We start from the raw sequence: 10,783 nt of genomic DNA, 5'->3' as shown, positions 1-10,783 counted from the left end.
ATTGGAAAGTCGTAGCTTTGTAGTGTAGAGTTTTTACCTATTTGTTTGTGTGGGGGCCTCCTTGGCCATCTCAGGGTGACTTCATGACCAATTATTTTCATGGACAATGATGAAATTGGCTTTAATGTAAGAACACTTTTAAATATTACTCCAAAACTCCTATTAGTTATATGAAGAGAAGAAGCTTACCATTTTCCGATCGGGTGTCTTTGCTAATCTAATCTCCTCAAAATTTTAACCAAATCACGCAATAAGTTCAAAGCTTAATCTTAAGGCTCGCAAGAATCGGGTTACACGAAACTAGAGTTGGAGAGTATTTGAATCCTTATTTTTTATATTGATGTGATGAGAGGTAATTAAGTAATCGGAATACACTAAGAAACTAGATTAGGAGATAAGTTGAATCTTCCCTTTTCTATTGTTGTTGTGGTAACTAAATAATCATGTTACAGTATACAAGTGTATATGCCCATCTAATGTGTAAATTTACACTAACACATATTAGGGTTTCAGGGTACGCAAAGGCCACATAGAGGAGTATTTGATCTATTTTAAGTTGTTTGCTATAATGGATCAAGGTAGGTACTTTATGTTTATTGTATTACTGCATCATGTTAATGTGAAATCATGAAAATCTAGATTTTGGATTATTAATTGAGTGTCATGCCTGTGCTAAATATTGTGTTTAATTAGTTAATGGTTTCAATACATGCATGGATTCCTACTTTGTACTTGCTTGCTAATGGATGATTCTTCTTTTTCTTTTTAAAATGTGATCATAACACCACATGACATGTTGATGTGGTATTATTAATCTACCAAAGTTATGTTTATGAGTTACCACACCTTATAATTCTTTTTTTAAGGTTGTTACGAGATAGGCCCTTGTAACTCTTATATCCTAGACATAAACTCATCAATTTTTTAACTATTATCAAAAACCCAAATTTGAATATAGGTTAATAGTTATCCTAATATTACAAAATATTTACATACTATGCCATCAAATCCCTTATGTTTAGCAATGGGTGGAAACTAGGCCTGTAAAATGGGCCGGGCCGGGCCAGCCCGGCCCTAACAAGTGTGAGCCCAAGCCCTATCTTTCACGGGCTTTTTTGGCCCTAGACAACTATCGGGCCGGGCCGGGCCAGCCCACTATGAAATATGCAAAGCCCAGGCCCTGCCCACGGGCCAAACTATTTCGGGCTTTCAAGACGGGCCTATATGGCCCTTGTATATATATAACATTATTAAGACACAATTCCAATCCGAAAACAATAATAAATCTTCAAATCAATATAATATTTAGAGACTATAAATGCCAAGGCATTTATCAAAAATCTCAACTAAGATTTATGCTAAAATCCAATAATCCAAATGAGGATTTCGGCACTCTAGCAAGAACTTCAAATGGAAGGCCCATATACAAATGACTGACCCTGCCAAGCTATTTATAAAGGAAAAAATAATTGTGTTGATGTGTGAAGTCGATGTGGGACAGAAATAGACACCCACCCCCACTTACTCTTTCTTTTTCTTCCTTCCCAGCCTCCTCCACTTTATCTTTCTTCCTTTCAAGAGTGGGAAGAAGGAGACGAAGGAAGAGAAGAGAGCGATGGAAAAAAATAGAAAAAGAGGGAGAAGAGAAAAAAAAATTGCAGAGACTAACAGAGGAAGAAGGAGGAAAAATAGAAAGAGAGAGGGAGAGAAGAATAAGGAAAAAAGAAATAAAAGAGAGAGGGAGAGATGGAAAGTAACGGAAGGAAGAAGAAGATGGGAAAAAAAATAAAAAATGAAGGTGTTGGGACTCGGGAGAGATGAGATATGAGACAAAGCATGCTCTTAAAAAATGAAGGTGTTGGGGAGATAAGAGACAAAGTAACGGGCCTTTTCAAACTATTAATATTATATATAATATAACTATATTAATTAAATAAAATAATTATAATCGGGCCGGGCCGGGCTTTTAAAGGGCTTAAAAATGAAGCCCAAGCCCTACTCATTAGACTTCGGGCCGGGCCAAGCCCGCCCATTACTTCGGGCCGGGTAAGCCCATGCATTAAAAAATAGGGCCGGGTTCGGGCCAGCCCATCGGGCCCGGGCTTTATTTACAGGCCTAGTGGAAACCCAACTTGCCTTTTGCAAGGGCTGGGACTATTCACGTGAATAGTAACAGCCCTTACCTCTTCTTACCCTTTGTCATGGCAAATAGGTGGAAATGCTCTTAGTTTGAACTTTTATGCACCCAAATTCCACACCTAATTTTTTTTAGGGAGCTTTCATTTTAAGACACTATATAGTTTATTAATTTGGAAAATAGGAATACAATTTCACCTAATTAGCATAAGACCAAAGACCAAAAAGTAGTACCTAATTTTACAATAATGTAATTAAAAAAACATCAAAATTGCACTAAATGTCACTCCTAAATCAAGCACACTATGCCACATGTCCACCTCCGGCAATCCCCTTTTGGCTAGCTGCAATTGCCTGTCGCCCATTGTCGGCCAACCATCTTTGATCACCAACTATGTTGCCCTCAACCAAAAAAAAAGAGAGGAAATTTAGTGTGCTTGAAGAGACTAGAACCTTAACCCTCAAAGGAGGGTAGCCTTATTCCAAACTATACCAACCTTGTTTTTGTGATATTTTGTCAGTTTGGCAATATTTATATTAACAGTCAATGGTTTTTTTTTAAAATAAAAAAAAATTATTTTACCTTTATAATTTAGACAAGCCCAACGAATTTGGGCCTCCTCTTTGGGCATATCTAAACCAAACAGAAATACTCTATTTCTCAAATCCTAATTATAGTAAAGATTGTTATGTCTAATACCTAATTTTTCTTTTTTTTATACTGTTTTTAGAGATGAGTTTTTCAATTTTTAAAATTCTAATATATATATTCTTTTTTTAATCCACGTGGCACGCTACCTAAGCAATTTAATGGAAGCTCAGGTAGCATTTGTAATACAACTTAAGAAAATAATAAACCAATAAATAATGAATCAATTAAATGTTAAATTTAGTCTATTTTGTCACCGTAAATTAACAAAAGAATAATAACCTATTGAATATTGAAAACTTGATTTTAAACTCGTGTTTCAATATGGCTATAAAATTAAATTCTCCGATTGATTTGTTCCCGATAAATTAAAAATAATGAACGAAAATTATTTTTAAAAAATTGTTGGAAATAATGCCCCAAAAAAAGCCCATAGAATTGGACCCCAACAAAAAAGAAGGCCCATAGAATTGGAAACGACAAGTAATTTGCTTGTCAAAGTGAAGTCGTTTTGTCCAAGAAAACAGAGACAGAGAGAGAGAGAGAGAGAGAGAGAGAGAGAGAGAATGGTGGGAGGAGGGATGAAGTAGATGAAGAAGATGATGGAGTTGCCTTTGTTCCTATGAAGATTTAGGATTTAGGTTAAACTGAGGTTGATGACGAATGACGTCTTTGGGGCTTTTTCTTCGATCTTCAACTTTGCAACGCGTGCCCAATTTGGGCGCGATTTTCAATTTTTTTTTTTTTTGGAATTGTCAAAACCCAAAACTACCCTTCAACTGGCATGTGCAGAATGGTCAATCCTCTGGTGGGGTGGGTCCCACGGGTGCCACGTCAGCATTTAACGATTGACCGTCTGATCAACTTAATGGAAGGATGCAATTGGACAAAGTTGAAAATGTAAGGGCGTAAATTGATAAAATTGATACTTTGTGGCTCAATTTGAGAATGACCCTAAACCAGCAGGGTACCTTTTGTCGTTAGCCCTTAAAATTTACATTTAGTATTACCTTTTTTTAATACAGCAAAAATTGTCCCCACTTGCATATCATTTAATATTTAAATGTTTTTTTTTTGTCCTTTTGATTTTAGAGCTCGGAATACCCTCTCTTTTTTTATAAATTGGAGATTTAAATGGAGCTCTACCTGCCCATTTGTGATACAAATTGGAGTTACCATTTGTGACACAACACACTAGAAATAAATAAAAATCAGTGAAACTTAAGAAAATAATAAACCAATAAATAATGAATCAATTAAATGTTAAATTTAGGCTATTTTGTCACAATAAGTTAACAAAAGAATAATAAACTATAGAATATTGAAAATTTGATTATAAAAAGCTAATAATACTAACGAAATATACCATAAAATTAAACTCGTGTTTCAATATGGCTATAAAATTAAATTCTCTGATTGATGTGTTCCCGATAGAATTGGGCCCTAACAATAAAGAAGGCCCATAGAATTGGAATGGAAAAGTCATTTGCTTGTCAAAGTGAAGTCGTTTTGTCCAAGAAAACACAGAGAGAGAGAGGGAGAGAGAGAGAGAGAGAGAGAGAGAGAGAGAGAGAAAATGGTGGGAGGGTGAAGTAGAAGAAGAAGATGATGGAGGAGACGAGCTCACGCTGGCTGCCTTCGTTCCTAGCGACAGAAACCTGCGACAACCAAATTAATTACAGGTTATTCTTTTTCTTACTTTTATTTTCTAGGTAAAATTCACATTAGGGGTATTTTAGTAAATTAATGCTTCTTTTGAAACCAGCTTAGGGTTAGCATTTGCAACGGTAAGTTAAACCGCGTTAAAGCGGAGTCGGGTTTCCTAATAACTTTAGGAATGAAATCCTAATAGCTTTAGGAATGATATCCTGATAGCTTTAGGAATGAAATCCTATAAACACCTTCTCTTCCCTTCAATTTCAAACCCATCTCTCTCTCTCTCTCTCTCTCTCTCTCTCTCTCTCTCTCTCTCTCTCTCTCTGCTCTCGCTCTATCTCTCTGTTGTTCTCTGCTTTCTGCTCTCTACTCTCTGCTGGCTTTCTGCTCTCTACTCTCTGCTCGCTTTCTGCTCTCTATGCTCTCTGCTCTTTGTTCTCACACTGCTAGTCATGAAGATCAGAGGAGTTTGGGCCCACAACTTCCATCAAGAATTGTCTCAATTCCATCACTGCCTGCACCGCTTCCCCGTCATCTCTTTTGATACCGAATTTCCAGGCTTTCTACGAGACACTCCCCGAGACGCACTAGAAGATCAACGTTACGAAGATGTAAAATTCAATGTTGAATCCCTGAAATTGCTCCAGTTGGGATTCACTCTTTCCGACGCCCATGGCAACATTGGGGGAACTTGGGAATTCCACTTGTCTGGGTTCAATGAGAAATCTGACCCTCATGTTGTCGCTTCCATTTCTTTACTCAAAAGGAATGGTCTAGATTTTGCGAGACTTGGGCAATTTGGGATTTCTGTTGCGGAGTTTGTGTTCGGGTTTCTGCGTGTCCTTAGAATCCACAGAGGGTTGCATGATTTGACATGGGTTTGCTTTCATGGCCTTTATGACCTGGCCTATTTGCTCAAGCTCTTAACCCAAAAGCCTCTGCCCGATTCAGTGGTGATGTTTGCTAAGGCTCTTGGTGTAGTTTTTGGCATCATTTATGACGTCAAGTTTATGGCTCGCTATTGCAAAGGATTCTTTGGCGGTGAAATTGGATTGGCAAGGGTGGCCAAGCTTCTTGATGTGGAGCGCTCTGGTGAAGCTCATCAAGCTGGTTCGGATAGTTTGTTGACTGCTGCTGTGTTCTCCAAGATGAACGCAACATTTAGGTCTGTGGCAGGGATTTCTCAAGGCTGCTTGTATGGAATTAGCCCAACAATCGTGCGATATTGGCAGCCCGCTCCTGTGATCCTCCGTCGCCCTTGCTTTCCTGTTGCAGCACCTCATGTCTATGGTGCTCGCCTCATTCATAGTCCTATCCTTCCCACTTATGTACACATGTAGTTAGTTTTGTAAATTCTGATTTTTTGGAGTTGGTGAACAGTCAAGTGACTAGCTGGCTGCTCCGTATTCATTTTGTATGTACCACATTTTTTACACCAAAAGATTATAATACAATTCTTTAATTTCTGCCAAAATTTCCTACTTTATTTCTTTTTGTTGCCAAAGTTTGTGTGGATTCAATTTGCATAGGGTTCTGATCTGTCGTATGTTCTGTTTCACTTAATACTCTTTTAATAACATGTGTATCTTTATTCTCATAAGAGTATGTTGAAATGGAAGCAATAAATGACACATATTATGCATTTGGCTGCATATGAAGAATATATTATCTTTTTCCAGTGCAGGGAAGGTGCCAAACTATTTGATACTCAGTGATCTTTGTTATCATCTAGAAGGAGAGCTTGAAGGCAGTGAAGTCAGTGCTGGACCATTCAAAGAAATCTCTCAGCTCCTTATAGAATCAAATGTTCTTCAGATTTACCAACATAAAGTTGATGCTGAACTTTTTATAACCGGAAAAGATGCATACTTGTTTGATCTTAAACGTGTTGAATAACATGAAGGCTGCAAACTCAATGGTGTTGCTTACAAGTTCGAAGCTTTCTGCACTAAGAGCATTAAGAAGTGTCTTGATTGCGTACACGGATGATGTGAGTTGTCTCTTAGACTTTGTAATTGCTTTCAGTTGCGTTCTCAGAGTCAGAAATTTGATATCTATAGCTGTTTTTTTATGGTTTAAAATACTTTAAAGCTAATGTTAGTTTTAAAAAATTGTTGATGTCTAATATTTCAAATATCTGATTTCTCATTTCAAAGTTTTTGAAAGTTAAGCACTATTAGTGATAGCTCAGTTGATGAACACTGTGCTGCACCTTGCCATGTCTAATTGGGGTGCTGAAGAATGAAGCAAAAACACTAGGACCTAGAGCTAGAGGTGCAACTCTCATGATGTATCAAGTTTCCTATCGTCAAAACTGGGGTATGAATGGTATAAGCATTTAATTGTACCTGAAGAATACTGATTTTATTTTGAAATACTCCTGTAATAATTTTCTAATGAGTGTGACGAAGTCATTGCATTCCATCTAATCAAGAATATGATACGAAAAACTGAGTTGTTGAGGTTTTAACATATAGTGAAGGCCCCAATATTGTGTTGGAAGAAATCACATGATCTAAGCAGAGTTGCTTCTCTATCTTATGATGTATGCACATAAAAGCCTGTCTTTGTCTGTTTGCATTCTTGTATTAAAAACATCAGGTTCTAGCAGCTCTTGCTTATGTTGCTTCTCTCGGCAGTGGAGTTTAGTTCTCATAAGTCACATTTGGTTGGGGCAAGAGATATGATATCTGTTGAGACCTGGCTAAAATATCTAATTTGAGTCTTGGTCTACTACCTATTCTCTCTGTATTGCTACTGCTGAGCATGGCACCCTCTCCGTAAATACAATGGACTTGATACTGAGAAATTCTTAAGTCCCAACACTTGGTTCCTCATTATACAAAATCACCTCCAGCTTCGGCATGTTATTCTGAAGCTTCAAGATAAGAACTCTCTTGAATCTGTGCCCATTATAATGAAGTTCTTTTTTACTGTTGCCCGTGTGAGGCATGGTGCGGAAATGCTTATTAATTATGGATTTCTCTCGTCTCTGAGACTCTTGTTTGCTACTTGGACGGTAGGTCTTCTTATGTTTGTATTAATAAGAGAAATCCCAACTCAACTGAAAAAAATTGAGAAGCCTCAGCAAATTTGGGGACTTGGTTTGGCAGTCATCACAGATATGGTTCAGTCTTTACGAGACAGTTCTGCTTGTTCTGATGTTGTGGAGAACGTAATACCTCACTTCTTTTCAGAGAAAGCCTATATGATTTCTTACTATCTGAGTGCTCCAGGCTTCCCATCTGATGGTCATGACAAGAAAAGACCTCAGGCTCAGCAGAGAAACTTCTTTTACTGATCTTTAAAGAAACTGAGCACACTCTCATTCTGATGTGCATGCCAGCAAAACATTGGAATTCATGGGTTAAGGCCATGAAAGAAATGGACTCCCCGCTGAGAGAGAAAAGTATCCATCTTTAGGCCTTTATCAGACGGGGAACTCAACACCTTGGAGGATCTTCGAGTCTTAATGCTCCTCTTGTATGTCCTCCTATCCTTAAAGAGGAATTCAATGGCTGCAAGAAACCATCATTTGTCGACAGTAGAAGCTGATGGTTTGCTCTTTCACCATTCAGTTGTGCGTCAAAACCAAAATTCTCTGCCGTTTCTACCACAACTGCGCTGGCTATTAAAACTCAATCAACTGAAAATAGTGTATCTTAGTCATACTTATCCGACACTATTGTCCTTCAGATCTACAGAATTACTTTTCTTCTTTTGAAGTTCCTCTGTTTACAAGCTGAGGGTGCTGCTAGAAGGGCAGAGGAGGTGGGGTTTGTTGATCTTGACCATTTTCCTGAGCTTCCAATGGCTGAAATCTTACATGGCTTACAGGGAACATGACAATTTTTATTCTTTAATTAGTTTTTTTTTTTTTGGCTAATCTTTTAAGATCTTGAGATGTCCCAAGGTGTGGCTTTGATTTGTTTCATTATGCAAAAAGTTTCTGGTCTTCAAAATACTTAAAATTAAGTGTCGAGGTGACTTTCTTTTTTGAGGTTGATATGTTATCTCTGATTTAGGATCAAGCAATTACCATTGCTACAGAGCTGTGTGGGGATTAAAGATCAAATGAGATTCAAATAGAAGTGCAGAGTATCTGTTGTTTATTGCTACAAATAATGGAGATGGCCTTGCACTTGGAACTTTGTGTTCTACAAATATGCGGCATAAGACCTGTGTTAGGGCGTTAGGAGGATTTTTCAAAGAACTTTTAACAACAGGTAAACGTCATGCTTTCTCCTAGATATATTTTGTAGCGACGGATAGACATGCTTTCCTCAAATCATCTGTGAAGTCCTTGAAACAAATAACGTCGGTTATCTATCCCGGATTGTTACAGGCCAAAGAGTTTTTGTGAGATAAATTCTACCTAAAACTGTAGGCTTTGGAAGAAAAATGTAAAAACTAGTGTGTATTGCTTAAATCAATGGCTTTAGAAAGATTCCACAGGCGTATAAAATTGTGCCATTTCTTTTAGCCATTCCTTTTGTGTATATTTCGTTCGAGAAAGGTTGTGGCTCTATGATGGAGAAGATTTCTTAAATCCCTGGCCATTCATGATTGTCGCATGAGAATTTTCAGCCAACATTTGTTCTTTGAATTCACTGTTTCTTATTTTCCTTCTCCTCAGCGTTATTGGCAGCCCGTGCCTGTGATCCTCCGTCGCCCTTGCTTTCCTGTTGCAGCACCTCGTGTCTACAGTGCTCGTCTCATTCATAGTCCTATTCTTCCCACTTATGTACACATGTAGTTAGTTTTGTAAATTCTGATTTTTTGGAGTTGGTGAACAGTCAAGTGACTAACTGGCTGATCAGTATTCATTTTGTATGTACAACATTTTTTACACCAAAAGATTATAATACAATTCTTTAATTTCTGTCAAAATTTCCTACCTTATTTCTTTTTATTGCCAAAGTAAATGGGTTGTATTTTACCTAGTTTCTGACTCAGATACAAGAAACTTGCATCTTAAGCTCTTGTTTTGAATATGAAGAATGTGACCTTGGAATTGCAAGTCTCTTTAACGTTCTGTCTTTAGGTCTTTAGTTGTAGAGAATTTCCCTTGATCCCCCTTCCCCTCTCCGCAAAATGTAACACCAATCATTTTGTATAAACAAACTATTTTTTACAACTACTTTTTCGCCATTCTTTCCACCATTTTCTGAACACCCATAGTATTTTAATCCCATGATAATCTGTTTCTTGCCATGATCTGTTGCTAGATGTTTTATCTTTCTTTCCATTGCCATGCTTTATGATTTTCCAGATATAATTCTTTTGTTCTTGTGGTAGGCTACATTAGAGCATCAATTAGCGATATATCATCTTCTGTTGTTCTGTGGTAACTTTCGTTGATGACACTCAGGATAGTAGCCAATTCCAAGCCATGTCCAAAGTGTAAGCGACCTATTGAAAAAACCAAGGGTGCCATGACGTGCACACCACCTTGCAAATTTGAATTTTGCTGGTATGCTTTCTGCTTGCTTTTTTTTTTCCCTTCATGGAAATTGATAGTTTTTGAAAACATATCTGATTAATGAATAATAGCATTGTATCATTCACATTGACAATAGAAATATTGTTTGAGGAAACTTTTCTATTGCTTATGCTCTTATATTGTTAAGTTATATCTGGTTCTAAATGAATTATATGTATCTTGCAGGCTAGCCTTGGTGCATGGTCAGATCATGGTGAGAGGACAGGCGGTTTCCATGCTTGTAACCGTTATGAAGCAGCTAATAAAAAGGGAGTTGTAAGGATTTTACAGTTTCTTTTTGCTCATTCTGAGAATTTGTTCTTCTTCTTTGCCTTTCGGAAGCTTAGTTTTCTTTTTCTTCTGTTTATAAGAGTTTGTATTGTGGTTTGTAGTATGATGAAACTGAGAGAAGAAGAGAAATGGCAAAGCATTCTCTGGAGAGATACACTCATTATTATGACTGTTGGGCAAGAAATCAGTTGGTATTCACAATTCACTTTTCAAATGTTCCTCTGTTTGTGCTATGTATTTTTTTTGGGTCAACTACATAAAAGTGTGGATGCCTCCTGAATTTGTAGTATTTGTCTGTGCATTGTTCTTCTGTTTTCTGGATTTAATTGTCTATGCCTTAATGTTGCTCTTGATGAATCTATACAAATGTCCTATTCTCGTTTAATTATTCACTAAAATCTTTTTGGTCTTCCTTGGCAGTCGAGGCAAAAAGTTCTTGCGGATTTGCATCAAATGCAAACTGTTAATGTAAGTATATGTACTTGCGGAAAAAAATTTCTACATGCGCACATACATACAGACATGGGTTCATAATCTTAGTACTCATCTTTCTACTGTATTGTGGAACT

At 37.2% G+C, this 10,783-nt stretch overlaps 1 pseudogene; it reads left to right on the top strand.

The window, feature by feature from the left end:
- Positions 1–4,662: 4,662 nt before the first annotated feature.
- Positions 4,663–5,903, top strand: LOC110772184 (putative CCR4-associated factor 1 homolog 8 pseudogene; annotated as a pseudogene).
- The last annotated feature ends 4,880 nt before the right edge of the window (positions 5,904–10,783 follow it).

Source organism: Prunus avium, chromosome 1, assembly GCF_965620075.1.
Source record: "Prunus avium chromosome 1, drPruAviu1.hap1.1, whole genome shotgun sequence".
NCBI classification, from domain to species: Eukaryota; Viridiplantae; Streptophyta; class Magnoliopsida; order Rosales; family Rosaceae; genus Prunus; species Prunus avium.
Note: the sequence above shows the minus strand (reverse complement) of the source record. Positions and strands in the feature narration are given on the sequence as shown.